The following is a 24,320-nucleotide window of genomic DNA, read 5'->3' as shown; positions in this document are numbered from 1 at the left end:
AAACTTACTTCTGTTGACTTCCACGCTGCTCCTCCCTGGTTTTCTTTAATGAAAAATATCTATGATAAAAAATGGCATTTCATAAAATTAATTTACATATATAATATACACCGTAATTTTTAGGGAGTTATTATAACTCCAAAAATGGAGTAAAAATTTTAGGTACAAGATAACCCCTTTTTTGGGGTTATTTTAACTCCTAATTTAACTCCGAATTTGGGGTCATTTTTACTCCTGAAAAAGAGTTCTTTTTACTCCCAGTCTGGAGTTAAAATTACTCCGAAATGGGGTTACTTGTACTCCTTACATGGGTTGTTTTTACTCTTTTTGGAGTTAATTTAACTCTGAAAGTGGAGTAAAAATTTTAGGTACAGGATAACTCCTTTTTTGGGGTTATTTTAACTCCTCAATATCTGGGGTCACTTTTACTCCTGAAAAAGAGTTCTTTAAACTCCTTTTTGGAGTTAAAATAACTCCACGAAAAATAACTCCACTGTAAGGAGTTAAATTAGCCCCACTAGAGGAGTTATTATAACTCGCTGAAAATTACAGTGCACTCCAACTACAAATTACATATGTAATGTATCCAGCTAAGGAATAAGCGGAATACCACCAAATACCCTAAGCTACAATATACTTTTTTCTTCTGAAAATAAGAATCTATTTAATGTCCTAAATAACCTAAATTTGTTCTAATTACCATTTATGTAATAACCTATTTAGGCTAACTTGGGAAACTGCAGTTCATAATCGCGGGTTTTTACTACGAAAGCCGAGGAGGGTCTTCCGACTTCTGACTTCCGACTTCAGACTTCAGACTTCAGTCTTAAGACTTCATACTTCAAACTTCAGACTTCAGACTTGACAAAGTTCGAACTCCGGATTTCTGATTTCTGACCGTTGAGACTCAATGCTTCATGGTTCTGACTTCTGACTTCCGACTTCCGACTTCCGATTTCCAACTTCCCACTTTTCTTCGCACTTCCCACTTCTAACTTCCGACTGCCGACTTGACTCCTCTGCCAGGCTTGATTGCCGCTCGATCCACCACGCGGGTATTAATGCTCAAGAGAAAGAACGGCTGTACCGTTCTAGCCACAAAAGAGAACAACTAAGGTTGCTTTTGTAAAAAGCAACTAAGCACAAAGCCAATCAGGCAACTGATGAGGTTCGCTTGGGGAACCGAAACCATGGTCTTGCCTGATCACAAAGTGCAGTGGCAACGGTGATAACAAAACAGTCCAAACACTGTTAAACTTATTAAAAACCTATAACCAAGGAAGGAAATACTCGCTCCAGTCAAAAGACTCACATTTTCTTTAGAAAAACACTAAGCTGGAATCTATTGAGTCACGATGCATTCTCCATAGTTGATGCAGCTTCATTTTAAGCTGCACTTCAATCTTATCATTTTAGATCTGTAAATCACTATCCGTGATAATTTAACGTCCTGCAAAGAAAACTAACGAGCTGGGCCCAGCGTGATACAGCATTGCAAATTCATGGACTAAAATCATAGTCACATAGTTATTCAGGTCCAGAAGGCATTTTGGAGAAAATTAAGAGCCCTTACTCGGCCGTAATAAAAAGCTTTAAAGAATATGCTCTTGCATCAGAGGGCAAATCCTGCGGACCAGAAACAAATTAAAAACCACAGTAACTAAAATAAAATCGATACGTGTGCCATGACCTCTCAATGTGAAATAGGCGGCTTAACCAGAACCTTCTGGAGCATAATCTACCCAGCAGAAGGGAAAGAAAACGTTTTGAGAACAAGCAGCATTTTAACATAAGGTAAAAGTCGTGTAGGCCTATCACCGCCTTTCATTGCTACGGAAGTTGGAAGTCGGAAATCAGAAGTCGGAAGTTGAAAGTCGGAAGTCGGAAGTTCGTAGGGCGGGTAGGAGAGAACCCTGGGAACGAGGTTGACTAACTTTCAAATGTAGGCGAACCCTCCTAAAGTTGAATTCCTAAGAACCATATCCAAGTTCAGAAAGAGAGAGGAAATCTCGTCGTCGCTTGTATACTTCCTCTGTATATCATTTTGACGTCGTAGTCGTGCAGTGACGGCAAAGAAATGTACAAAAAGGCGTGATGCACGTGCAAAATTGTTGTTTTGCTTATTAATTTTGTGGCGTTCCCGTAGCCGTCGCCGTCGCCGTCGTCGGATCTTAAGGTCCCTAAATTTTTACGCACGTACGCATCGCGTAAAAATTACGCGACACCGGAAATCAACCCTAAAATGTATGAAGGTAATTTTTTATCAGCGCGTAAATGTAAAAGTTGAGCGAAGTTTACGCATGTACATTTTACGCGCGTACGCAGGTAATGATTACGCGACAGTGGGCGTAGACAATTGACCAGTGTTGACGACGGAATTTTTTTCTCTTTTTTCTTCACCTTCATTTGGCAAAGGAAGTGATTTGGAATAATCGCAAAAAAGACTGGAAGAGCACGAGTTCTTGTTTTTTTCTTAAAAAGCTTCTTTTTTTTTTTTACCGTTGTTGTGAGGCATTGACGCGTGGAGAAGAAAAAGTTACCTCTGCTCACAGCACTAGACGCTTCCGAAGACGTTGCTTAAAGTCCCCAAAATTTGTCACATGGCTGGTTCAGCTAGCATTAAGATGGCTGGATATTGGTCTCTTTCTTCTTTTTCGCCCTTGTTGTCCTCGATTAGTGAAAATAATCATAATATGAACTTAACGATACTCAGCAATAATATTGACCTCATTAGTCAGTAACGCATGCATCATTGTTTATACAGTATAATATATCGGTCAAATCGAAGCTTCAACATGCCCGCCCCCCCCCCCCCCCCGAGCATACCCCGGGCATTTAACACCTTTGCCGTCCCGGGGAGGAGGGAATTTGATTATCAGAGTCTTCTAGGGGATGGGGAATTTGATCCCTATGCTTTAGGGGTGGGGAATTTGAACTGCACCTTCGATTTCATGTAAAATCTTTGGCGTGGCGAGTTATCTTGGGGTACGCGGTGTTAGAGTATTTTCGTGGAAAAGATTGTGCCTTTGTGGCCAATTGGTTGCGAGGAAAGGGGTTAAACAAGCTTTGTGCCGTATTTGAAGTATTTAAATTTTAAAATTTTTAATATTGGATTCAGGCTTTGAATGTATGAATGTATTTTATTGTTGTGTTTACAGTGAAAGACAATACCTATATCGGCGATTCAATACAACAACATAAAATGAAATAAGATAAAAAGCTCAGGTCAACTACTTTGACCTACTGCAAGTATGTTAATTAATAAGGTGAACGATGATGCATGTCAGTGAAATGGTCATGATGTAGTAATCTCAATAGGTGGGATCTTTTTTATAGAACGCTTTGTATGTTGCATGACGAAGGAAAGCTGAGCATTCAATGACCTTGTAGCAGCGATTTCCGCCGCTTTGCACGAGACTTTTGTTCGTAGTAAATACGCTAACAGTGTTTCTCAGTTTTTGTTATATTTATAAATATTTTGTTCGACAACTGCGGGTGTTTCCTTCGTCCTTCTGTCATTTTTGTGCCTGTGAAATGTCCCCGGTGTGGGGGCATTTGATCACCTGAATGGACCCTAGTGTGGGGCATTTGAACGGTATTTTGGCCCGGCTAGGGGGGAATTTGAACAATAATATTCAAATAAGTCAAATGCCCGGGGAGTTGCCCGGGGGGGCATGTTGAAGCCTCGGTTCGACCGATACATAACGCCGATGCGATAACTATAAATAGCAAATAGCTTATTGGGGACGCTAAAATATAATATAACCTTTTCAATAATAAAAAGCTATATGCAATAAAAAAAAAAATTCAGAATGTGTCATCATATCACTAGTTTATATTAATGTACATCAGGAGTCAGCAGCAACACCTAGCATCAAGACCCATGATGGGTCTTGCCAGCATCCGCCATAGCCAGACTCGCTGCGTATTTCCTAGCCTGAGATCATGCCCTCTCCCTATTATCCCTTTATGTCTCTCACGGGAAGAGGATGTTATTTTTTTTTTCCCTCTCGAGCCAAAGAAACAAAGACGCAAAAAAAAAAATTAATAACGCCTGATCTCAGGTTACGTATTTCCTGCCTAATTGTCGTTACGACTTCCTTATTTCACGTTTTTAGAGGACAGGAAAGCATGCCAGACAACCTTTTAATTTCTTGTTCTGAACTTAGATTCAGTCTTCAGCATTCAACTCTATAAAAATTTGCCAATATTTGACAAATTGAAGTAGATGCCTGCGATGAAGTTTGAAATAGCAAGAATTCACTTTTTAAGTTACGTTTTTGTCGCCGCCGCCGTAGTCATGTTGGTTAACAATTAAGCCTTGTAGTAACTGCGTCGAGTCCGAGGTCGTAAAATAAGTCCCCCCAGCTTAGTTAAAGCCGCCCTTCTGTGAGCACAAAAAAATTCAATGTCACGTTTCTTAATTCTGTGGAAAGGCTTTCAAGGAAAGGATCGAATGAAGAAAAGACGAATGAACCAGAATACAGGTTGGGGGAAGGGAAAAAAGGCTGTTTAAACCCCACGCTTTGCGAATGTCCATGGATCTGCGGGAACAATTAAAAGGGGTATTATAGCCTTAATGATTTTTAAATAATTGAAAATGAAAACTTCAAATATAGTTTTTTTTTGTGCAAAGGCCAAAAGGAACTCCTTGATAAAGTGTTTTGTTTTAACAGGAACAGGAAAGAGTTTAGTTTATTAATACCAATATATATGTCTGTGTCAATCTGTTCCCATCAAATCCATCCACTATGAAAATAAGCCATAATATATTGGAAATAACCCAAATTGCAAAAAGATGCAAAGGATATATATATTGCTAAATTACACCCGTGTTCAGAGAGTGTTCTGTGAAGAAGAGTGCAACATCAACTTCGAATTAAGATCGGTAAGATAAAGGTATGATTCCATTATATCGTTGTTTTATTTCTCCCCACGCTTTTATGATGCACCTAAAGTAAAGAAGCTTTTTTTAAGCTTCTAAAGTATTCAGTCGTTAGTTTAAAGTGAATGATTTTTTTAAAAAAAATGCGTCTTCACAGCGGTTTATACCCACTGATACACAACAAAGAGGTACCTATATCTACCAGTGTGTGTCTAAGATCAGGCAGGTCTAGCAGGCCCATGGCCACAAGGACTGAACGTTTCGCAGATCTTGTTAGTGTTAAATATTAATCTTGTCAATAAATGTAGCGTATTAGTATATATATCACAGCTTGTAAGGTATCCTACAATTCAGTCTTCCGACTGCAAAAGGAACAATAAACCAGCGCTTTGATTTGATTTGATTTGATTTGATTTGACCATCTAACATTAATTTACCACACTTGGTTCCACGGGTTACTGTAGACTGATTGCTTATTACATCACAAGCCAAGAACAATAACGATGGATTCCAAACGTCTCTTTATTTCCATTGCTTTATGGCTGTTTTTAAGCTGTGCTCTGTTAGACGACGCTGAAGGACAATTGCAAAAGAAACGAAGCCTAATTAATAACTTATCCCGCAGGAAAAGAGAAATGGCTGGCTTTATAGCCTCACAGATCTGGGTATTTATACTAAATATTTTTATTCTTCAAAGGCAGTCTCTTTGGGTTATAACTTAGAAAAACTGAAAGAGTGTATGATTCCTAGCTGTCCGTAAAGTTATATACTGTCAAAAAAACATCACCCATACATCGCAAAATTTTACAATTTTTTAGGTTCATTCATCTGGCCACACTTGTGTGATTCATTCCATACCTGTATTTAAAGTATTCTAGTTAATCAAAGTAAGGATAATTGACTATTCTTCATACTTGTATCATTGAACGAGCGTTTAATAGTACCACTTCTTAGCAATTATTGCATGAATGATGCTGAGGAAGATGTGAGGAATTATGCAGATCGGGGAAGGTTAAAAAGCGGTTGCTGGTTATTAGAGAGGTGTTTATTTACATTTCATTGTTCATTTAATTATTTATTCATCTATTTATTTATTTATTTATTTATTTATTTAATTATTTATTTATTCATTTGTTAGGCTGAGACGGAGGTACAAACCCCCAGGAACAGATCAGACACTTTGTTGAATCGCAAGTTTAAACTACACAGTACAGCATCTCCTAAACCTTAGAAGCCGGGCGATGCTGATCATCTTCCCTCATCACAAGTCAACAGGAGTACCCAACGAGAAAAATTTCAAAAGTGATTGGATATCGCTCCCAGTAATTAACAGTCACTAATTGTTTTTTGGTTGATTATTAACTTCTCTGGCAAAATTATATCCGCTCCCCAAAGCCAGCTAAAGCTAGATTTTAAATTACAATATCCAGCCAGGATCTTTACCTTAAGGGCTTTTCCCAGCCAGGATTTTTACCAAAAAGACATGTCGGGAAAGAAATAGGTGATGCTTAACTTTATTATTCTGTGATTAAATATTAATTAGAAATCGACATTTGTAGTGCAAAGAAGTTAGATTTCGTGACATTAGATTTCACAATAATGTAGTCAAAGTCCGAGTATTTTTACGATATAAAATGGTGTAACTGCATGCATTTTCTTAGGCTAAATAAGGTGAAAGAACGTGCGATTTTGTAATAGACACTTAATTAAGATACATTACAATGGGAACTTTTACTGTACATGTGATTAATATAAAAATACTGCCTTACGCAAGGATAGTAGAAAAACCACTGTATACTTACAATGTTTTAGTTGATCGATTCGTTGATCGTTGATCGTTTAGTTACGTTGATCGTTGTGTTACGAGCGTTGAGTATGTGAGAATTGTACATCGCAATAGATTGTTGGATTGCATTAAATCGTGTTGTTACATCGAAAGATACAGTCCTCTTGATTTGTTTGAACCAGCGGAGCGGGGTTAAAAGAATTCCGCAACACCTAGCCAGGAATGTCTCTTTCTTCCCTTTTTTGCCAGCAAATAAAATAACCGACATTTAGCCAGCCAGGAAAATAAATTGAGCCATTTTATCCAGGTGATACGAAAAAATTTAACTCAACAAAAGCTTTAAGTGGTGTCCTGGAGAATACAAATAGTGTCAAGTTAAGTTCTTTCCAAGGAATAGGCTTCCAGACATGTCTCATCGTTTTCCCTGGTGATGAGCAATTTGCTTGTTTTTGTGAGTCTTTTTGATATGCTGAAAAAGAATGTAATGTACTTATCACTTATCCCAAGCTTTGGAACCTTCATTCAGCTACTCTCAGTGTCCTTTCCATCACCACCTACATCATTTCTGTGGTGTTATCAGTCTATCTATTTCTCCGTCTCTGTCCTGTTTTATCTTAGTCTTGAGGGACTTATTAAGAGAAACGCTGAGTGTTCCTCCAACTTCTCTCCCATGTCAAATCACGTTCAAATCAAATTGTTTAAAAGGATACCCAATGGTTAGAATATATTTAATGTTGGGCATTAGGCAAACTAACCTCACATCTTGGGAAGGATTTTAGTATACTTCTCTTATCTTTTATTTATTTTTTCTTTCATCACTCAGTGCTAGGCAAAATAGAACAATAAAGCTGCTTGAGATTTTGTTCACATTGTGCTAATACACTGATAGCAATCGGAGGGGCAACAAAAAAAACGAAAGTAAATACAAATTTGTTGTTAGTCGAACAGTCTTTAAGTACCTTGATAAGAAAACAAAATACATTCAATCACCGGCATACCTTTCACTTTCCTTTTCTGCATACCGACTCCTCTTCATATTCAGATGGGGATCCATGTAGTCTTTGTTATGGCTTTCCATATCTAAAAATACAACGTTAAATTATTACGTTACTATAATAACTACATATTATTACTAGCCAACTTGGATTTACTTACTATGCAGCCCAAGACCGTAATCGTTCAAAAGTAGCAATCGTTGCGGAAGCTTCACAGGATAAAAGACAACTGTTCACACCAAAGGTCATTACTGGCAATCACCGCAAAAGCTTTGCGAAACCTGTAAAGACAATTTCAGCAAAAGTCCTTTTTTAAGTCCCACCTCACACCTAAATCATGCATCAACGAGGGGCAATCGCTGCGAAAGCTTTACAGAGGTAAAAGACAACTTTTCACAGGAAAAGCCATTACTGGCAATCACAGCAAAAGCTTTGCGAAACCTGTAAAGAGAATTTCAGCAAAAGTCCTTTTTTCACTCCAACGCCACACTTAAATCATACACAAACGAGGGCAGGGCAATCGCTGCGATGTTTTACTAGGTAAAAGACAACTGTTCACAGCAAAAGCCATTACTGGCAATCACCGCAAACGCTTTGCGAAACCTGTAAAGACAATTTCAGCAAAAGTCCTTTTTTAAGTCCCACCTCATACCTAAATCATGCATCAACGAGGGGCAATCGCTGCGAAAGCTTTACAGAGGTAAAAGACAACTTTTCACAGCAAAAGCCATTACTGGCAATCACAGCAAAAGCTTTGCGAAACCTGTAAAGAGAATTTCAGCAAAAGTCCTTTTTTCACTCCAACGCCACACTTAAATCATACACAAACGAGGGCAGGGCAATCGCTGCGATGTTTTACTAGGTAAAAGACAACTGTTCACAGCAAAAGCCATTACTGGCAATCACCGCAAACGCTTTGCGAAACCTGTAAAGACAATTTCAGCAAAAGTCCTTTTTTAAGTCCCACCTCACACTTAAATCATACATCAACGAGGGGCAATCGCTGCGAAAGCTTTACAGAGGTAAAAGACAACTGTTCACAGCAAAAGCCATTACTGGCAATCACAGCAAAAGCTTTGCGAAACCTGTAAAGACAATTTCAGCAAAAGTCCTTTTTTAATTATAACGCCACACTTAAATCATACACAAACGAGGGTAGGGCAATCGCTGCGAAAGCTTTACTAGGTAAAAGACAACTGTTAACAGCAAAAGCCATTACTGGCAATCAGCGCAAACGCTTTGCGAAACCTGTAAAGACAATTTCAGCAAAAGTCCTTTTTTAAGTCCAACCTCACACTTAAATCATACATCAACGAGGCGCAATCGCTGAGAAAGCTTTACAAGGTAAAAGACAACTGTTCACAGCAAAAGTCATTGTAAACTGACAATCACCGCAAAAGCGGCCAAACCTGTAAAGACAATTTCAGCAACATGGCAATTTTTTCCACCCTAACCTTAAAAGAGACTCTTGTAAAGTATTTGAATAGGAAGTTTCACAAACCGTAGTAAAATTAAGAAAACTGTCATTACCAAACAGTACTAAAAAACCTATAATTTCTGCAAGCTAAAGGTAACCGTATTCGATGAAGCTCTTCAAGCAACAAACGAGCAAGGATTCAGGACTGCAAAATAAGAATTGTATGATAACAGATTAATCCCTTTGATTAACGCCTTTTTCGGGCATAAAATCTTTCCTTTGGTTAGACACAGGTCTTGACTGAAATATTTTACTTGAAAATTGTAGTCAAAGGCTCCGTTCGCACTACAACAAATTTTGTTTCCTTTGCACCAAAAAAATCTGTCAACAGGAAGCCATTTCTAGTACAAACGATTTTTTACCTAATGAAAGTTCAAGGATTCCTTCGAGAATTAAAAAGGCCTGAAAAAATTTTTGTTAGGCGACAAAATCCTTTCATGACATTGATCAGCGGCCCGGGTCGGGGGGCGCAAGGTGCAGGGGGGTACTCCCTTATAGAAGCTAATATATAGAATAAAAATAAACAGAATGTCAGCTAACAAAAAATTCATGTTTCTAATAACCCCCCCCCCCCCGCCCCAGCGGAAATGCTAAAGAGAGAGTTATCAACATCCATTTTCTCCCAACAGCATCAATAAATAATTATGACGAAAGGTTGTGAGAACTGGTAAAATGATCCACAGAGGGAAAATGGTTTGATCTTTCATCGAATTCTCTCAACTGATTTTGTAAGGAAATCTATGGAGATCAGTCCAGAGAATTTGTATGTGGGTATTAGGGTTTAAAGGGTTGACATTTTAACAAGAAAGAAATGTTGTAACCAGGGGCATAGACAGCTCTTAGACCTGTAGGCCCAGGCTTAAAAATTTTTGGTTTGATCACTCTACCGCTTGTAATAAATTATGGGTTGTTGGGGTGAGCTAAAAAGCTTGAGATCTCAAAGTGTTGGTGAGGTCAGTGCATTAACATGTGGAAATGAAAGTCAGCCAGGCCTACAACTAGTCCAAAAGCTGGCTACTCCCCTGGTAACAGCACAAATGCTGCGAAAATGTCGCATTTGTCTGAAAGGGACTTGAAATTTTGTCTCTTTGATTCAAAGAAAACCGTTTCACCAAGGCTGTGAAGAGGCAAGAGTCACAGGACAACTCATCTTACAGTGACACAGCATCACCAAGAAAAAGAAAAACTATAACACTGTTCACTGATTCACCATCGCCTCTCAAGAGAAAAAACAAAAATGGCTCCAAATTGCATGAAGAGAAGTCTTCCTCAACAAAGAGAAAAATTATATAATGTACAGAGTTAAATAAATTGTAAATGCTGTTGATGTGCCTGTGATGATTTGATGCTCTCAGGAGTTACCCGGAACCTTCATTTGTGCTATAACTTTGACTCAACCCTTTCTCGTTTTCTTCTATTTTTAGAACTATTATTTCCTTGGAAGAAAAACTTGCCTGCGCGGACTTAACCACAAACGAAAAGAAAAGGCGGCTAAGGGAGAAAGTTTTCTCTCTGCTCCTTTGCCGTTTCCTTAAAATCAGTAATCTGAGCGATAACTAGTAATCGGCTCGTAATGGTGTAGTTTTCTTTCTTTGTAAAACGAGTGGACATTTTCGTGACGCTGGTACGAGAATGTTTTGATGGCTTAGATGTAGACAATGGGTAATCCCATATTTTTGATACGGTTTTATATAAAACATTTAGAGAACAACTAGTCCCTTCTTATTGGGCTGCCTGTGGCCTAATCCAAAAATGAATCGCGTTTATGTCGAAAAAAGACAAAATGGCGGACGAATCTCCTAGAAGGGCACTGCGGTCCCGTCCCCTTGTAGTTGGACCGGCTTCTGAGGGGAAGGGCTCCCTGCTTTTTCACCATGAATTTTCCATTCATTGAAAGCCGAAACGAGTGTTTTTTAATATTTTATACTTGGTTTAGAAAGAGCTAAAAAGTCAGCGTGGAAAATATAAGACCACCAAACGCGTACAGTATACGCGTCTTGATCAGGTCTACGTCAGGGCTAGTAGAGCGAGTGAGAATTGCCTCCGGCAAGGGGGCACATTCAATATCCTCTTGAGAGACATACGTGTCCTATCACTCCAACTACAAATTATGTAATGTTATCCAGATAATATAAGGAATAAGCTGAATACCACTAAATACTCTAAGCTACAATATACTTCTTTCTTCAGAAAAAAAGAATCTATTTAAGGTCCTAAATAACCTAAATTTGTTCTAATTACTATTTATGTAAGAACCTATTTAGGCTAACTTGGGAAACCGCGGTTCATATAATCGCGGGTTTTTACTGTATGCCTCAAGAATGGAGTTGAAGATACCACGACGGTAATAGCGGGAAAAACTTGGATTCGTGAATTCGCCTTTTTTTTTTCTGAGTCTTTATCGCGTTTTTCCAACTCATTTACTTTTCAAATGTAGGCGAACTCTCCTGAAGTTGACGTCATGCGGTGACCCCCGACGGCAAAAAAAAGTAACAAAAAAAGTGTGATGCAAATCAGATTGTGCAAAGTTTTCAAGTTTTCCTTTTATTTTTCTTTATTTACTTTGTATTTATACAGGAACATCTCGTTTAGCATCAAGCTAATCTTAAAACAGCCCTGTAAAAAAGTACCAAGAGAAACAGTATACAAAAAATACCACACTAAAAGTAGGTAAGACTCGTGACATTAAAAAGATTCAAGATATAGCCTGGCGCTTGAAATGCCGTTTCGCCAAGGACTTAAACGTATTTAAGTCCGTTGCAGAACTTCTAAAAATATTAGAGGCGAGGGAATCATAGGCACATGCACCATTGATCCCAAACCTGCCCTGGTATTTGATGGTTTTAGCCAAAGGCAGCCTCAACTGATTACGTTGTCTGGTGAAGTGAGAGTGGATTTGGTGACCGTTCCCAAAGTCACTCAGCAGATAAGAAGGTGCTAATGCGTTGATACACTAATAGACAAGGACAAATTTTAGGAAGGAAGTTACGGCGTGCTAGCTTGCAGTTGGGGCCAGCCAAATACAGTAGATAGTTCGTCAGACTTAACAGCACGCGGCCCTCGATTATATATGCAGCACGGCGATTAAGCTTGTCTAAGTAGGATTTACTACCCTGGCCACAGCTATCCCAAACGACCGCACCGTAGTCAAATAGATCGTGTTATATAATGTAACAAAAGTAGACTTAGGTAAGACTTTCAAAGCGCGACGCAGTAACGCTAGCCTGGAGAAGATCTAACTTACGAATTCAAAGAAACAATACACTAAATCTGGAGTGCAAAGAATTCCGTGATCAGTTTTTAGAAAACCTCCATTTTTCCATACATTTTCTATAATTTTAATACTGTCGAATTATAGAAAATGTATGGGAAAACCAAGGTTTTCTAAAAGCTGATCACGGACCTCTTTTCACTCCAGATTTAGTGAATTGCTTCTTTGAACTCGTAAGTTACTCTTTTCAACGAGAAGGCATCAAATATATGAATTCAGGAAGAAATAGCTATCTTTGAATTCTAAAACAAATCGTCTAATTTCTCGCCATCTTGCCCTGATTACCCATGATGCAACTATGAGCGTGATGAAATTTGAAACAGCGCGAATCCTTTTTTAGGTGAAGTTTTCGCTGCCGTTGCAGGTTATAGGGAGTTTTAGCATCGACGACGGCTACGGCAGCGAAAACGTCACTTTTAAAAGGAATTAGCGTTTTTCAAACTTTATCGGCGACGCGTTTATTCCAATTTGTTGAAAATGTGTAATGTAGACAAATTTCACCGTCGCTTGTTTGCATCCTCCATAAAACGTGAAATTAAGCATTTTCATGTCGTAGTCATGCAGCAACGGCAAAGAAATGTACAAAAAAGCGTGAAGCACGTGCAAACTGATTGTTTCAACCTATTGCTGTTTTGACGTCAGTCTAGTTGCCGTCGCCGTCGTCGCCGTAAATTTTTACGCACGTACGCATCGCGTAAAAATTACTTGACGCTGGAAATCAGCCCTAAAATGTATGAAGAGTCGCCCGTAAACGTAAAAGTTGAGCGATCGAAGTTTACGTCTGTAAATTTTACGCGCGTACGCACGTAATAAATACGCGACAGTGGGCGTAAACAATTGACGACGAAATCTTTTTCCGTCTCCTTTTTCTTCACCTACATTTGGCAAAGGAAGTGATTTGGAATAATCGCCAAAAAGACTGGAAGAGCACGAGGTCTTTTTTTATTATTAAAAGTTATTTCTTACTGCTGTCGTGAGGCATTGACCCGTGGAGAAGAAAAAATTACTTCTGCTCACCGCATTAGACGCTTCCGAAGTCTTTGCTTAAAGTCCCCAATATCTGTCATATAGCTGGTTCAGCTAGCATTAAGATGGCTGAATATTGGCCTCTTTCTTTTTTTTCGCTCTTGTTGTCCTCGATTAGCGTAAAATAATCATAATATGAACTTAACAATACCCAGCAATAATATTGACCTCATTGGTCAGTAACGCATGCATCGTTGTTTTGTTTATACAGTAGAACGCCGATAGCTCGAACTCGGATAACTTTCCCCGCTAACTCGAACAAAAATTATTTTCCCTTGATCGACCCCACAAGCTTTGAGCTTTAAACCTTATCGTGTTTAAATAAAGGATATGTATGTATGTATGTATGTATCAAAAAGTCACTGAAATTTACCCGAAGCCCTGTTAGAGTAAATTCCAACAAGCGACATGGCCTTTAAACAGCGACATAGGACAGCAGGACAAGCGACATAAAGATGGATTGAAACTGTGACAGCGACCGAGAAAAGTCCCAATAAAAATAAAATAGCGACAGCGGCATGGCTTCCTTCTCAATACGCCAAACGACAAGTTTTAAAATTCAGACTAGATAGGGGCATACGTAACCCCCTTAAGAGGAGCTCGTACCTTGATAACTCGGATTTCTGGTTCTTTTAACTCCACTCGGATGCCATCCCATTAGCTCTAGCCTTCTTGTTGTATGAGGGTAAAAACACTAAAACTAACACTGGTCGCCGTTAAAGACAATATTTCATTTTCATATTGGTGAAACGAACAGATCATCATGTCTTCGTTTCTGATGAAATAAGTAAATTTGCACTGCATTATACACTGAATTGCTGAGAAATCAGTAACTACCCATTTTTTACATGGCAAATTGAATTTTTCAATCGACCCCGATAACTCGAACCCCTGGTACCACGAACTATTTTTCGTGTCCCTTCAGATAGGCTAACGTGATAAACTGTCTCTAGCAAATTGATCGTTCACGAATATCTTTCCGGCCCAACTATACCGCCTGTATGCCCAACATTACCCTGACTGAGGAAGTACAGTCGACTCCCGATAACTCGAACCATCAAGGGAAATCGAAATACGGTTCGAGTTAACGGGAGTTCCAGTTATCGGGAGTTCGAAGAAAATAGCCAGGAGTAATGTAAAAAAAAAGTTTTTACTGCACAGTAAACATTTTAATCACATTTAATTTTAGAAATGTCAAGTGAAAGTTAAAAGATACTTCTAGATTATAAATCACAACGTATCGTAACAAAACATAGCCTAAACAGAGCATGCCTGTTTGAGAAGAAAAGCTGCTTCACGTTAGCCTGTGACAATCAACATCAGCCATGCCTTCGCTAGTAAACTATACTCCTACAACACGTCATGATCAATAGGAAATCCAAAATTCAATGTTTCGGACGCCCGTAGACGACTTTTGCCCCGACTTTTTAAGGGCTCAAAACATGGTTAGAGTTATCGAGGGTAAAATTATAAAGAAAATTACCTGAGGGGAAACGAAAATTGGTTCGAGTTAGCGGGTGGAAGGGTTCAAGTTACCGAGGGTACAATTACAGTGAATGTATGACGGAAATCCAGGGGAAATCGATTTTAGTTCGAGTTAGCGCAAGGTTCGAGTTAGCGAGGGTTGGAGTTATCGGGAGTCGACTGTAGAGAGCTTTAGCAACCGCAACGGCACAAGAACGGCGAGAAAAGATTAGAAAAACACACTTAACAACTTCGCACGCCCATCACGCTTGTTTGCACATTTTAAATGTCGAGGTATTTAGCCAAATAGCTTATAAGGGACGCTAAAATATAATATAACCTTTTCAATAATAAGAAGCTATATGCAATAAAATTAAATTTCAGAAAGTGTCATCATATCACTAGTTTATATTAATGTACATCAGGAGTAAGCAGCAACACCCAACATCCGCCATGCGCCATAGCCAGACTCACTGCGTATTTCCTGCCTAATTGTCGTTAATTGCAAGAGTACGACTTCCTTATCAGTCACGTTTTTTAGAGGACAGGAAGGCAAGCCAGACAACCTTTTAATTTCTTGTTCTGAACTTACACTCAGTCTTCAGAATTCAACTCCATAAAAATTTGCTAATATTTGACTACAAATTGAAGTAGATGCCGGCGATGAAGTTTGATTAAGCAAGAATTCACTTTTTAAGTGACGTTTATGTCCCCGCCGCCCCAGTCATGTTGGTTAACAATTAAGACTAATAGGTCGTAAAATAAGTCCCCCAGCTTAGTTAAAGCCGCTCTTCTATAACCGCAAAAATATTCAGTGTCACGTTTCATAATTCTGTGGAAAGGCTCTCAAGGAGAGGATCGAAAGAAGAAAAGGCGAGAATGAACCAGAATACAGGTTGGAGGAAGAGAAAAAAGGCTGTTTAAACCCCACCCTTTGCGAATGTCGATCGATCTGCGGGAACAATTAAAAGGGTTATTATGGCCTTAGTGATTTTTAAATAACTAAAAATGAAAACTTCAAATATAGTATTTTTTTTCTTGTGCAAAAAGTCAAAAGGAACGTCTCTGTGATTAAGTGTCTTGTTTTAACAGGAATAGGAAAGAGTTCAGTTTATTAATACCAATGTATAAGTTTGCATTTGTGTACATGTATTCAATGACGTACACATTGCGCAATCTGCTCCGATCCGATCCATCCAAGTTGAAAATAGCCACAAAATACCGGAAATAACCCAAATTGCAAAAAGATACGAAGGATATATATTGCTAAACTACACGCGTGTTCAGAGATTGTTCTGTGAAGAAGAGTGCAACATCAACTTCGAATAAGAAGGTAAGATCGATAAACGCATGATTCCGTTATGTTGTTGTTATATTTCTCCTCACGCATTTATGATGCACCTAAATTACAGAAGCTTTTAAGCTTCTAAAGTACTCAGTATTTAGTTTCAAGTGAATGATATTTTTAACTGGGTCTTCAGAGCGATTTTTTAAGCTCCAGCCTGTTCAATTTCCCAGATCACCCTCTCGGGCATGGCTCCTAGCTACACCATTCAACATAATTTATGTACGTGACTAACCTGAGATCACCCGGCGTTCTTTTTGGGGGGAAAGCGCGAATAAACTACACCGCATCGCAAACGTATTTTTATCTCGGTTGTAACAGAGTTTAGTTTCGTCTGTGGTGCAGGCTAGCGCGAATACCGCTGATGGTTAGCCGTAAATTACAAGGAAAAAGAACTTGATTTAATCATTAATTTACCATACTTGGTTCCACAGGTTGGCTGCAGACGGCTGATTGCTCATTACAGCACAAGCCAAGAACAGTAACGATGGATTCCAAATGTGTTTTTATTTTCATTGCTTTATGGCTGTTTTTAAGCTGTATTCTGCTAGACGACGCTGAAGGATTCCTTATTCCAAGAAAAAAAAGGAGACAGCAGCGAAAAAAACGAGGCCCAAATAATCACTTATCCCGCAGGAAAAGAGAAATGGCTGGTTTTATAGCCTCCCAGATCTGGGTATGTATGCTAAATATTTTTATTCTTCAAAGGCAGTCTCTTTGGGTTATAACTTAGAAAAACTGAAAGAGTGTGTGATTCCTAGCTGTCCGTAAAGTTATACTGTCAAAAAAAACATCACCCATACATCGGAAAATGCAAAATTTTTGAGGTTCATTCATCTGGCCACACTTGTGTTATTCATTCCATAACTTTATTTAAAGTATTCTAGTTAATCAAGGTAAGGATAATTAGATATTCCTCATACTTGTATCATTGAACGAGCGTTTAATAGAACCACTTCTTAGCAATTATTGCATGAATGATGCTGAGGAAGATGTGAGGAATTATGCAGATCGGGGAAGGTTAAAAAGCACTTGCTGGTTATTAACTGATATTAAGCCATTAAGCCGAGAGGTGTTTATCTACATTATCATTGTTCATTCATTCATTCATTCATTCATTCATTCATTCATTCATTCATTCATTATTTATTTATTTATTTATTTATTATTTATTTATTTATTTATGTATTTATTTATGTATTTATTCATTTCTTAGGCTGAGACAGAGGTACAAGCCTCCAGGAACAGACACTTTTTGAATCGCAAGTTAAAACTACGCAGTACAGCATCTCCTAACCGTTAGGAGCCGGGCGATGCTGATCATCTTTCCCTCATCACAAGTCACCCATTTGAGTGATTTTGCAGTATCAGAGCAGGTGTTTAAACCCTCCCTAACTGGATGTGACTGTATGAGGAGGCACAAACGAAACCACTGTTGTACAGAGGTGTAATCCCAACATGTACTGTGACCAAGAAGTTAAAAAGGTCCCTGGTGGAGAGTCCCTTATTTATAGTTATGACGTTCGTTGAATGTTTCTGGGTCCCGTATTTGTTAATTGAATACGCATTGCAAGATATATTTATGATTTATTTATGCTATATGCACACTGTATATTTATCATTGATAAAATTATTACACTTACAATAAAATTGCTTCTTCACCCATACAATTGGAGTTATTTTTTACTCACGGAAAGCACTAAAAATTGAGTTCAAGCACAGCCATCCCAAACTCAATATGTGAACGCACATATGTTAAAAGTAATACATCTACTAATATTGCATAACGTAGCGTTTTATAGGGTTTATATGGAAAAAAGAAAAAAAGAAAAAATATCACCATATCTTAGCTTATCGTGCTAGAAAAGAATTAAAATAAACTTACTTTTGCTGCATTATGTGTTCCTGTGTCGTTTTGAAGCGTTTTGGGCTGGTTATGCCAGCCTGTCTTAATACAGTCCAACCTGTATATAACGACCCTGAAGCGGTCACCCTGTATATTACGGTCTCCGGACAACTTCCCCAAATTTTCAGTTACCTTCCTCAGCAAAGAGTGGCTGTTGTACACAGGTTTGACTATGTTACAATAAATAAACGATTTCGATACATTTCCTGAAACATATACCCCTGGCGCAAGAAACTCTTCGTGCGTTTGTTTTGTTGGCCTGACTGATCCGCATCAGCCGATCTCACGCCAGAAATAAAACCTCTGGGCTAGTTGTTCAAACCGACGACAGTGCTCCACTGGATAATTAATCGGATAAGTATTGGGAAAACCAATTGTGTTATCCACTGGATAGAGGTTAATTTCTTCTTAGTGACTTAGTGACTTTATGTCAAGCAATACGTTAACCACAGTTTTTGCTTTATTGTAGTCATTTTCATCCAGAAATGAAAACAAATTAGCATTGGCATGCATGATACAGCTGATGATAACGGCTTAACGGATTTGTCCAAAAATAAACGCCGTCTCCTGACCCCATTTACCGACTTTTTCATTGTCCAGTCGGAAACAAAAGTTGAAAATAGATCGAAAGTGATGAAACAACAATCCTAGATATGAAAGCCACGATCGCGATCTATTCAGTTCAAGTTTGACAACGTTAGTCTTTCGATGGCAACAAAAACCTGAAAAACAAGTGTGCAACGCGTTCCGGTTTTAAACCTTTTCCTTTTTTTGATTTTCTCATTTTCGTCCGTCGTCGCGTCATGGTTTGCACGAGCTCTCCAGTATCATTCATTACCATGCAAATCCCTGCTTGATTGTGGCGCTTTCCTTGAAAAACCGACGATTCGATGGAAAAGGCGTCACGAAAACCGACGTTGGCAGGCACCCAAAGAGAAGCTCATATGTGTTCATGTGAAGTCAAAATTGTGGGACTTTCTTTGCAGATCGTTTTCAAGACATAAGCTGTTAGCAGAGGTTGCTCTCCGGCGTAGGCTTTAGATGTTCAAAGATGTTGCGCCGCAGACATTATTCACGTAGTTGGCTTGTTTTGCGAATACTCTATGTACTACTTATTGAATGAGTGGGAGGACCGGACGAAAAAATATTTGGCTCCAGGTCAGGACGTACGGACCGAGGCGGGAGCTCAGCGAGGTCTAGTCTCCCACGCAGGCCTTTTTAGGGGGGCTCGTATTTCGTCCCTCCCCTTAAACGCCTATGTGACCAATCAACAGTTGCGAAAAATTGTTGACAGGCTAAACACGATTCATAACCTCATGGTAGTGTAAAAACGTGATCCCGGTTACCTTTTTCCTTCTTTCCTTTCCTTTGCTAAGGTTATGCAATGTTTTCGCCGCTCTGAGTCTAACATTTATTAGAGGTCATAAAACTTTCCTTGTGTTGCACCCCCCCCCCCTCCCCCCTCCCCACTGTGTTTCATGCAGATTACGTAATTATCACTTTACCCTGCGGTCAAGGTCATTTTTCCAGAATTTGGAAAGTACAATGTGATTGGCTAAGCTTGGGAAAGTTACTTTGTTATCGGTGTGCACTGTTTTTCGTGTTCCTTAAGAGTTCGAGTTACCGGCGGGGTTCTACTGTATAGCGTGATAAACTAAGTCTCTAGCAAATTGATCGTTCACGAACATCTTTCCGGTCCTGCTACCGCCTGTATGCCCAACATTAACTGAGGAAGTAGACAGCTTTAGCAACCGCAACGGCACAAGAACGGCGAAAACGGATTAGAAAAACACACTTAAAAACTTCGCACGCCCATCACGCTTGTTTGCACATTTTTTGCGTTCGAGGTACGAGAACGCAACCCCTAATTTGTGTAAATCGTAAATCGTTCATCTTTTAAAAGTGTGCTGAAAGTTTACACCCTGGGTAAAATTTTACTTTGGATTAAGCCTTCATATTTTTCTTTGGAAAATGCGTGCTACTCCTGGTGCATGCATCTAACCGGGTTAATTAGCTCGGCGTCCGTTGTACCACAAAGTAAATTTACTGAGTTGTATAGCTAGGTGGCCGTAGTGCCACAAAGTACATCTACCGAGATGTGAAGCTCGGCAGCACCAATTCACTTGTGATATTTTCGGCACTGGAAAAACGAACATTTTAGCTAGGCAGGTACAAAAGTCGGACCGAATCAACACGGACCGCCAGTCCGAGTCGGATCAACTCGGATCGACTCGGATCGAATAAAAAAATAAAAATAAAATAAAACTGGACTCGGATCATAAAAAGAAAACTAAAATCATGAGTCGGCTCTACCTGTACGCCTAGCAAACATATCGAACGCACTCTCCTAAGCTCCGATTACTCCTAGCTAGTTTACATTATACACTGATATGTTCTTTATTTAAGTGTCAAGGTATTTAGCCAAATAGTTTATTGGGGATACTAAAATATAACCTAATTTTTAATAACAAAAAGTTAGGTATATGCAATAAAAAAAAAGTTCAGAAAGTTTCATCATATCAGTAGTTTATATTAATGTACGTCAGGAGTCAGCAGCAACATCCACCATCCGCCATAGCCAGTCTCACAGCGTATTTCCTGACCAATTAGCGACCTTAAGATCCGACGACGGAGATGGCAACGAGGACGTCAAGAAAGCAATAGGTTTAATAACCAAAACAACAATTTTGCACGTGCATCACGCTTTTTGTACATTTCTTTGCCGTCACTGCACGACTACGACGTGAAAATGCCTAATTTCACTCTTTAGAGAGGAAGTACACAAGCGACGACAAAATTTCCTCTAGCCTGTTCCAGGCGTTCATATAGTAGAGCGCGGCGGTAAGTGGGGAGCGAGTTAAGTTGTGCATCGGGAAAACGGGTTGGGGCGGGCGAGAGCCAGAGAACTTTCTCCCTCTAGTCTCCCCTCGTTTTTTTTTTCTTCGTGAATTTTTCTCCCGCGCTCTACTATCAGAACGCCTGGAACAGGCTCAATTTCCTCTCTCTTCCTGAACTTGGATGTGGTTCGTAGGAATTCAACTTTAGGAGGGTTCACCTACATTTGACAAAGTTAGTGACTTAGTAATCGCGATGAAGATTGAAAGAGCGCGAATTTACTTTTTCAACGACGTTTTCGCTGCGTCGCCGTCCTCGGATCTTAAGGTCCCTATTCACCACCCCTGCCTATTGTCGTTAATTGCACGACTTCCTTATTTCACTTTTTTAGAGGACAGGAACGCAACCCAGACAACCTTTCAATTACTTGTTCTGAACTTAGAGTCAGTCTTCAGAATTCAACTCCATAAAAATTCTCCAATATTTGACAAATTGAAGTAGATGAATAAGAGCGATGAAGTTTGAAATAGCAAGAATTCACTTTTTAAGTGACGTTTTTGTCGCCGCCGCCGTATTCATGTTGGTTAACAATTAAGACTAATTGCGTCGAGTTCGAAGTCGTAAAATAATTTCCACCCTCCTTATTTAACGGGCCCAGCTTAGTTAAAGCCGATTTTCTGTGACCACATAAATATATAGAGTCACGTTTTATGATTCTGTGGAAAGGCTCTCGAGCCGAGAATCGAATGAAGAAAAGGCGAGAATGAACCAGAATACAGGTTGGGGGAAGGGGAAAAAGGCTGTTTAAACCCCACGATTTGCGAATGTCGATCGATCTGCGGGAACAATTAAAACGGGTATTATGGCCTTAATGATTTTTAAATAATTAAAAATGAAAACTTCAAATATAGTATTTTTTTTCTTGTGCAAAAAAGTCAAAAGGAACGTCTCTTTGATTAAATGTTTTGTTTTAACAGGAATAGGAAAGAGTTTAGTTTATTAATACCAATATATAACTTTGCGTATTCAATGACGTACACATTGAGTAATCTGTTCCGATCCGATCCATCCAAGTTAAAAATAAGTCACAATATACCGGAAATAACCCAAATTGCAAAAAGATACAAAGGATATATATTGCTAAATTGCACGCGTGTTCAGAGAGTGTTCTGTGAAGAAGAGTGCAACATCAACTTCGAAAAAAAGGTAAGATAAACGCATGATTCCATTATATTATTGTTACATTTCTCCTCACGCATTTAAGATGCACCTAAATTAAAGAAGCTTTTAAGCTTCTAAAGTATTCAGTATTTAGTTTCAAGTGAATGATTTTTTTTAACTAGGTCTTCAGAGCGGTTTTTTTAAGCTTCAACCTGTTCAATTTCCCAGACCACCCTCTCGGGCATGGCTCCTAGCTACACCATTCAACATAATTTATGTACGTGACTAACCTGAGATCACCCGGTGTTCTTTTGGGGGGGAAAGCGCGAATAAACTACACTGCATCGCAAACGTATTTTTATCTCGGTTGTAACAGAGTTTAGTTTCGTCTGTCGCGTAGGCTAGCTCGAATACCGCCTGATGGTTAGCCGTAAATTACAAGGAAAAAGAACTTGATTTAATCATTAATTTACCACACTTGGTTCCACAGGTTACTGTAGACTGATTGCTCATTACATCACAAGCCAAGAACAATAACGATGGATTCCAAACGTCTCTTTATTTTCATTGCTTTCTGGCTGTTTTTAAGCTGTGTTCTGTTAGATGACGCTGAAGGATTCATTATTCCAAGAAAAAAGAGGAGACAGCAGCAAAACAAACGAGGCCCAAATAATCAATTATCCCGCAGGAAAAGAGAATTGGCTGGTTTTATAGCCTCTCAGATCTGGGTATGTATGCTAAATATTTTTATTCTTCAAAGGCAGTCTCTTTCGGTTTTAAAAAAAGAGTGTGTGATTCCTAGCAGTCCGTAAAGTTATACTGTCAAAAAAACATCACCCATACATTAATGCAAAATGCAAAATTTTTGTGGTTCATTTATCTGGCCACACTTGTGTTGTTCATTCCATAACTGTATTTAAAGTATTCTAGTTAATCAAAGTAACGATAATTGGCTATTCCTCATACTTGTATCATTGAACGAGCGTTTAATAGTACAGTCGACTCTCTCTTAACGCACCGCCTCTATAAGACGGACACCTCTGTAAAACGGACACTTAGAGTTGGTCCCTGCCTTTCTTTACTGCCTTTATTTGACTCTCTACAGGACGGACACCTCTCTAAGACGGACACTTAGTGCCGGTCCCAAAGGTGTCCCTCTTAGAGAGAGGTGTTTATCTACATTATCATTGTTCATTTTATTATTTATGTATTTATTTATTTATTTATTTATTCATTAATTTCTTAGACTGAGACGGAGGTACAAACCCTCAGGAACAGATCAGACACTTTGTTGAATCGCAAGTTTAAACTACACAGTACAGCATCTCCTAAACCTTAGAAGCCGGGCGATGCTGATCATCTCTCCCTCATCACAAGTCACCCATTTGAGCGATTTTGCCCTGTCAGAGCATGTGTTTAAACCCTCCCTAACTGGATGCTACTGTATGAGGAGGCACAAACAAAACCACTGTTGTACAGAGGTGTAATCCCAACATGTACTGTGACCAAGAAGTTAAAAAGGTCCCTGGTGGAGAGTCCCTTATTTATAGTTATGACGTTCGTTGAATGTTTCTGGGTCCCGTATTTGTTAATTGAATACGCATTGTAAGATATATTTATGATTTATTTATGCTATATGCACACTGTATATTTATCATTTATGAACAGTTGGTAAAATTATTACACTTACAATAAAATTGCTTCTTCACCCATACAATTGGAGTTATTTTCTACTCACGGAAAGCACTAAAAATTGCATGAGTTCAAGCACAGCCATCCCAAACTCAATATGTGAACGCACATATGTTAAAAGTAATACATCTACTAATATTGCATAACGTAGCGTTTTATAGGGTTTATATGAAAAAAAGAAAAAAAAGAAAAAATATCACCTTATCTTAGCTTATCGTGCTAGAAAAGAATTAAAATAAACTTATACTTTTGCTGCATTATGTGTTCCTGTGTCGTTTTGAAGCGTTTTGGGCTGGTTATGCCATCCTGTCTTAACCTTCATAATAAGTTGTTATGCTAAGCAGGCTCCCTTATCGTAAAGTACCCTCCAAATCACTGTAATGCACCGTTTTCAGCTACAAGAAAGACAATGCAGAACATTTCAGGCAAAAAAAAATTTATTTTGATCTTATACTAGGTGAATGTTCATCGCTGCAT

The 24,320-nt window shown here is 38.9% G+C and overlaps 1 long non-coding RNA gene across 1 annotated transcript; it reads left to right on the top strand.

The window, feature by feature from the left end:
* Window positions 1-16,180: 16,180 nt before the first annotated feature.
* On the top strand, window positions 16,181-24,069 carry LOC140946302 (uncharacterized). The gene is made up of 3 exons (XR_012166833.1): window positions 16,181-16,237; window positions 16,684-16,925; window positions 23,398-24,069. It is a non-coding gene; the product is annotated as an uncharacterized lncRNA (long non-coding RNA).
* Window positions 24,070-24,320: the final 251 nt, after the last annotated feature.

The sequence above is a fragment of the Porites lutea genome, chromosome 8 (genome assembly GCF_958299795.1).
Source record: "Porites lutea chromosome 8, jaPorLute2.1, whole genome shotgun sequence".
NCBI lineage: Eukaryota > Metazoa > Cnidaria > Anthozoa > Scleractinia > Poritidae > Porites > Porites lutea.
Note: the sequence above shows the minus strand (reverse complement) of the source record. Positions and strands in the feature narration are given on the sequence as shown.